The sequence below is a fragment of the Pygocentrus nattereri genome, chromosome 7 (assembly GCF_015220715.1).
Source record: "Pygocentrus nattereri isolate fPygNat1 chromosome 7, fPygNat1.pri, whole genome shotgun sequence".
Taxonomy (NCBI): domain Eukaryota; kingdom Metazoa; phylum Chordata; class Actinopteri; order Characiformes; family Serrasalmidae; genus Pygocentrus; species Pygocentrus nattereri.
This window is the reverse complement of record NC_051217.1, coordinates 1,078,910-1,086,241: the sequence shown is the minus strand read 5'-3', so window position 1 is coordinate 1,086,241 and position 7,332 is coordinate 1,078,910.

The following is a 7,332-nucleotide window of genomic DNA, read 5'->3' as shown; positions in this document are numbered from 1 at the left end:
GTATTGGACTTACATGTACTCAATGAAGTGGCCAGGCTGAGTACATGTAAGTCCAATACTGTTTAGATGTATTTTCCTGGAAAGTGTGTGCTTAAAGGACGTAATATTACACATATTACATACACACACATCTTCTAAGCCACTTCTCCCTCGAGGTCACGGGGCAATGCTGGAGCCTATCCCAGTGGTCAACAGACAGAAGACAGGATACTCCCAGGACAGGTCACCAGCCCATCACAGGGCAGACAGACATATATACATACACAATCACACACACACACACCTAGGGGCAATGCAGCATGTCCAATTGGCCTAACTGCATGTCTCAGGGCTGTGGGAGGAAACCAGAAAACCCAGAGGAAACCCACACAGACACAGGGAGAACATACAAACTCCACAGGACCCCGGTCACCCGGCCGGGGAATCAAACCCAGGCACCCCCTTGCTGTGCGGCGACAGTGCTACCCACTGCACCACCATGCCACCCCACATATTGCATACAATTATCACATAAATATAATAATACATAATACATATAATATACAATACAAGATTCCATCTCATCCAACCTTGGCTATTGCAGCACGTTTACCTGAGTTGTCCAGAGGAGGACTGTGCAAAAACATTCTGGCTGCTGTGCAGCATTAGCGAACGGGTCACGAGGCTGCAGCCTGGGACCGGCAGGCTGCTGAATTATGCAGGCGTAGGAGCGCATGTTGGATGCTGTTGAAAGTGTGCTGCTGTTCTGTGATTCTCAGCAAGAATGTGAGGGCGATCAAGAATCTCACTGAAATACATGCAAACCAGTTCTCATCTCGGAAGCTTTTGATCTGAAATGAATTCTTCTGTACTATTACCCCAGAAGTCTTTATCCCAGTGTTTTCAGCTGTGCACCTCTGAAATGCACCAGCACACTAAACATCTACCACTCAGGCCTTCCACTTTGGCCCATTGTAGTAAATCACTGCTTTTCATACAGCTTAAAGGCTCATATTTCCAGATGCGCTGAACATACCTCTCGATGGTCTCTGTGAGAGTGGCACGGCAGTGAGTGAATGCTGATATGAAGCAGCGGTGTTATAAAAATGAGGCATGAGGAAATGAAATAGTGATTGATGAAAGTGTGTCCGCTCCGGAGGTTCTCCTCAATCCATAGCCTATACTTCACAAATACCATATTACGCACACACAGCAGCTTACTCACATAACTCCATCTCAAACAAACACACATACAGCAACACCCCCCACTGGAATCCATTTTTAGATCAAGAAGCCAGCTCTTCTGCCCTCCTCCCCAGACATCGCATCTCTCCCCCCACCGCACTAGCCCCACCCCGTCCATTATTTCTCTCTTTTTCATCTCGTTCTAATCAGGGCTGCACCACCATCCTTGCTGCTGATGGAGAGAAACTCTTTATTTCCCCCCTGTTTCTCTTGCACGCAGCAAGGAAAACAGCAAGAGAAAGAGAAGGAAGCGGCCACCCAAGTAGAGCAGCTCACTAAGGCATATGAACACATGAAGGGAAACTCCCTGTGTCTCCCCATGCAAACCTGAATTGGTTGGAATTCTTTGAGAGCCCGTGTTAAAGGAATACTGCAGCAGTTTTCAACCTAATCTCTATTCGTTGCATCTGTAGCATAAAGTCAATACTTAGAGGAAAACAGAAGAACACACACTTAGCTGAAACTAATGGGAAGGTGCTGAATAATCTTGCAAGTTGTCGTCTAACAATGTGGTAGTTTTTGTCACTCAGCATGTCCAAGACCCACCAGAAAAAGCCCACTTGAATGAGATTCAAGCCAGCCAACTATAGACTAATGTTTTAGCTGGATATGAGAGGCAGATTCCAGTCAGAATTATGCTACAAAAAACAAAACAGACCACTCATTAAATGAAGTAGTATTCCTGTCAGCAAGCATGCAGTACACTCAGTATGTCCAACCGTTCTAAGCATTCAACATCACTATCTCACTATGCTCTTGTTGTTGAATGCAATTAAATCCTCATAGCAATGACTCTAGTGTGAAATTGTCCTACATTTACATTCATGGCATTTGGCTGACGCTCTTATCCAGAGCGACTTACAATTCGATCATTTTACACAGGGAGGTGAAGGTGGTGTTAGGAGTCTTGCCCAAGGACCCTTAGGGGTATACTGCTTATCCTGGTGGGGGATTGAACCCCAGTCTACAGCGTAGAACGCAGATGTGTTACCCACTACACTAACCAACCACCTAGAAGAGTGAAGACTGTTATGGCAGTGGAGGGGGACAGACGTCCTATTAATACCCTTTTGGAAGAAACATTGTAGGTGTATATCAACTTCTAGGCATATAATGTATCTCGTTAACTGACATAGAAATGAATCAGATTAATTATCTGTGGTAATTGACTGTCCGCTACAGATACAGAGAGATAAACCTAGAGATTACGTCGAAAAACACAAGAGTATTCCTTTAAGCCCAGAGATTTCACTTAAGATACAGATACAGTGGTTAATTTTCCCCAGCATAGACCTGCAACCTCAAAGAGAAGGAGAGAGATCTCAGTAGAAAGAAGGACATGATACAGGAGAAGGAAGAGGAGAAAGAAAGGCCCTGGAGTGAGAACATCAAAGCATGCAGTGTGGCATAGAGGTCGATGTCTTAATCACATCTCCCCTGGTGACGCCTCTCATTCCAAAATGATAATCCATCTGCCCTTGCCTCCTCGATAAACTCTGAGCAGATCGATTGCGTAGTGACAAAAGCAGCCGAGCAAATAGACCGAGGCATCTCTGCTGAACAAAGACTTTCCGTACTCCTCAACTTCGCCCGTCAGCAGCCACCCTGCTGGTGCCCGGCCAAGAGGTGGGCGGAGGTGCTGCCAGATGGGCTATTGACTGACTGTCCCTTGGCGATCATATTAACTTACTGTCACTTTCAGCACATACTGACTGACGTTTTTGTCCTGTAGATCATATCAGATAACTGGCCCTTGTGTAAGCACACTTTCTGCCTGTCCATTGACTTGATAATAGTACCTGACTGTGGAAGCTGAGGGTATCAAATCATTAAAGGCAGATTCTTTTATATTCTTGTGAAGCGAAAGCAGGCTGATGATTGAAGTCCAAAGTGAGATTTTCTCTTTACAGTCAAGCAAAAGTCATGGATGTTTGTATTTTTCAAATGTTTCAGACATTTTACCTGGTTTACAAGAATGAAACTGTGTCAGTTAACATGCATTTAAGATTAAGAAAACACGTTTCAGTTTACATATAGTTTATTCAGTATACACTCACTGGCCACTTTATTAGGTGCACCTTGCTAGTAAAAGGCTGGACCCCCTTTTCCCTTCAGAACTGCTTTAATTCTTCATGTCAGACTTTCAACAAGGTGTTGGAAACGTTCCTCAGAGATTCTGGTTGGTTATTTGAGTTCCTGTTGCCTTTCTATCATCTGGAACCAGTCTGCCCATTCTCCTCTGACCTCTCACATCAACAAGGCATTTTCGTCCACACAACTGACCGCTCACTGGATATTTCCTCTTTTTCGGACCGTTCTCTGTAAACCCTAGAGATGGTTGTGTGTGAAAATCCCAGCAGATCAGCAGTTTCTGAAATACTCAGACCAGCCCGTCTGGCACCAACAACCACGCCACGTTCAAAGCCCCTTAAATCCCCTTTCTTCCCCGTTCTGATGCTCGGCCTGCGCTTCAGCAAGTCGTCTTGACCACCTCTACAGGCCTGAATGCAGTGAGCTGCGGCCGTGTGATTGGCTGATCAGCTATTTGTGTTAACAAGCAATTGAACAGTGCGATGTTTAGATGTTCAGAACAGTTCAGATGTTTAATCCGATGCTTGATCAGATTGAGATCTGCAGAATCTGGACTCTGTATCAGGATCCTCAAACCATTCTCAGACAATTCATGCAGTTTGTTTCTGTTTATATAATGTTAATTGCTGCACATTTTTTTCCATTATTCCATTCATTCGTTCATTCATTCATTACTTTCTAGCTGTAGGCACCTTTTAGTTCCAGTGCAAAACTAAAGAGCCAAGCGTCAGAAGATGTCTTGGCTAAAAAAACGTGTAAACTTGATTTTTTGCCGACCTTTTCCACGAACAGCCATCCAGCAGTGAGTGAGTACTGAACAAATGGCGAATAAGATGTCGTAGGCTGTCAGAGTCAGCGATCTGGATGGCTCCTTCTGTCAGTGAAAAGGAGAGACTATTTCCTGCGCAGGTTCAGATTAAAGTGCCGTGCTGTGGGCCAGCTCTGTCTGCAACACAGTGATGGATTGCGTGCTTCAGTCTCCACAAAGATCTTTAGCCTCAGCGGCTTTGAGTTTGATCAGCTATGAATTTGCTTAAGCTAATCAGCACGATGACATCAAAGGGTCAGCAGCAAACTCAAAGGGCCAGCATTGAGTCACCTGCTGCTTTTAGATTACAGCTTTGTGAACTTGTTTGGGGTGGTGGTGGGTGATATTGATAAAAATCTATATATCAATATACCAGTATGAATATCAATATGTCAGTTTTTTTTAACGTATCACAGTTTCAGACTGCTCTTGAAGGGTAACTGTAAACTACGTATCTCTTGTAAACACACACACTCACATCCTATTGTGTGCCACAATAGTGTCTAACATGAGATTTTCTGGTTTAAAGACTAGGAAAACTCCCTTCTGATGATGGGGTGGATGTTTGAGAGTGGCCTATTTAAAATGTGTTTTCTTCCTTATTAGCTGATGAATGCACAAGAAAGCCAGATAACCGACATTACAGGAAGCTGGATATCTTATTGCAGCTGTCTAACTGTAGCAACCATCTTCAAAAATCATCTTTACAATGGAGAGAATTGATAAATAAAAATGACTTGCCAGAGGAGAAGGACAAGAAGTTGAAAGCTAAAGCTACCAAGATAGCTACCTGGCCATCCAGATAACCCACAGTTTGACCTCAGTTCTCTGGCTCAGGATAAAAAAAGGTAAAAAAATGACATTTTGCATTCATTTTGCTCTAAATAAAGTTAAAATCACTTCTCTCTTATGATTTTGTTCAGTTACAGAGTGACACTGACTCTGCAAGGATTCCCAGTGGTTATGATGATGATGTACTTTTATAATGCATGCTGTGTATCGCAGTGAGAGAAGATGACTGAACAAAAACTTGAAAAATGCATTAAATTGTAAAATCTGGCTGAGAGATGCTGCGCTATGCAATACTGCATAACACAAAAAGATAACATATTAAACTCTAGTTTTAGGCCAGAATAGCCATTTAAGCTTGCATTAGGTTGAAGAACTCATGCTTTCTCAATACCGTTACTTTGTGCCAAAAGAATATCCCACAAACTTGACATGCATTGACTGGATGTTTTCTACTTTTACGATGACACATAAGTGAACCTTGAACACCACATTAAACAGACAGAAGCTTACTGTTTATTTAGATTTGATCAGAGCAGTATTTCCCTTCAAATGTACTTAAGTATAAAGTAAAAGTACTAAAAGAGTAATTCTGGCTCTGATGTCCTGTTATCATTTTTATAACCAGACTGGCTTCATGAACTCATTTCAGGTGAAAGTCCTCCAGCGTCTCTCTTGGTAAACCAGTCTTTTAATAGAACGTCATTAATTAGTGACGCTGACGTCTATTAAAATGATCAGAAGCACAAAACACTGAAGGTAAACAGTTTCCATCAGGGAGAACCGAGTGGCTCTGAAATCACTTTTTACACACAAGCAAAGTTTCAGTTTCAGATTTATTTACAACTTAGTTCCAAGTTTAAGTTGAATAAAAACTGGCTTTAAACTCAGGATCACAGATGAGCTCCTTTACTATGTTGATCTGTAGGCGTCTGTTCATAAACATAAACCAGCCCAAACTCATTTACTATAAAATGAAATGGTGTTTGTAGAAATTCAGAAAAAAGCCGCGTCAGTCTCGACTGCATATGTGGACATATTTCTATATTGTGCTCTATTTACACAAAGTTAGGTTAGTTCATCATTTATGTTGAACAGACTCTCCCAAAGTTTTACGCTGCTGCGCTGACGTTGAACCGCGTGCTGCACTGGGTCGGTATGACCAACAGGTCAAAACCAGCTCTAAACAAAGTGACCGCTGGGCCCTGATTGGTGCTCTGGCTTTGCGCTTCTTTCGTTTTGACATGTTACGTTTTTATACACACAGAAACCAAAAGGAACGACAGATTTCTCAAAATGTAGGAGGAAAAAGTCGGATATTAGACTCTGAAATGTAGTGGAGTGAAAGGAAAAAGTCGCCCAGTAACGGAAAAACTTAAGTAAAGTACAGATACACGAAAAAACTACTTAAGTACAGTAACTAATTACATTTACTCAGTTACTCAGTTACTGTCCACCACTGTTTTTGATGCATGTTGAACTGCTCTTTAAAAAAATCTGAAGCATACAGCAAACGGCAAAGTTGTTTTTGGACTGCAAGTAACCTTTATTTTTAAGTGTGTGGCACAGGGGTCATATATAACCTGAGCTGAATGCAAATAATCATAATGATCATAATGTTCCTGTCACTCTTCACTCCACAAAAGTGAACACATTTTAATGAGTGTCTGTGAAAAGGCAACCTTGAGAACGGCAAAGTCACCTGCAAATTATTTTCTCTGAATTCTGCAGGCAACATCCCAACTTCAGGAACAGCAAAGTCAACCGAAACAGATGATCATGCCGGAAAGTTTTCAGTTCCGAGAGTTTCAGCTGCATAGAAAGAGTAAAAATGCTCGGCCTGTTTGGCGCCACTGAAGGTGCCTTATACGAATATGCATCTCAATCTACAAAGTGCTGAACAAGGCCTTAGTTTGCAGTGTTCAAGTGCATTTTGAACAAGGACTGGCGTTTAATATGAATTCCGTCGAGAGAAACGCATTCGAGCAAAACCCTCAACATCAAATCGCACTTTTTGAAACAATAATTTTCTTCCAGCTTGATTGCTTCATTTCCTGGCCTTTATCTCAACCGCAGTGATTCGCCCATGACGGTTTCATTCCCGGAACGTCTACAGATGCAATTATCTCAAGTGTCAATCACATTTCATTGGCTTTCTCATCTGTAAACACGGTGTATGTATCTCCTCTTGTATACTAGGGTTTTATTCTACTGCTTGACTCGTCAACACTGTAAATTTCACAGGCTTAATAATTCATATCAGCTCTACTTTTGGGACGTTGGCAGTGGAATGAATTAATAATGCAGTGAGTTTTTTTTTTTTTTTTCATTCAGTAATTTAATATGTGTGTGTAACTTGGGGCGTGGATGCTGTATGTATGGCTTGTATGTCCTGCCCTCAAAACTCCACTGTGTGCACA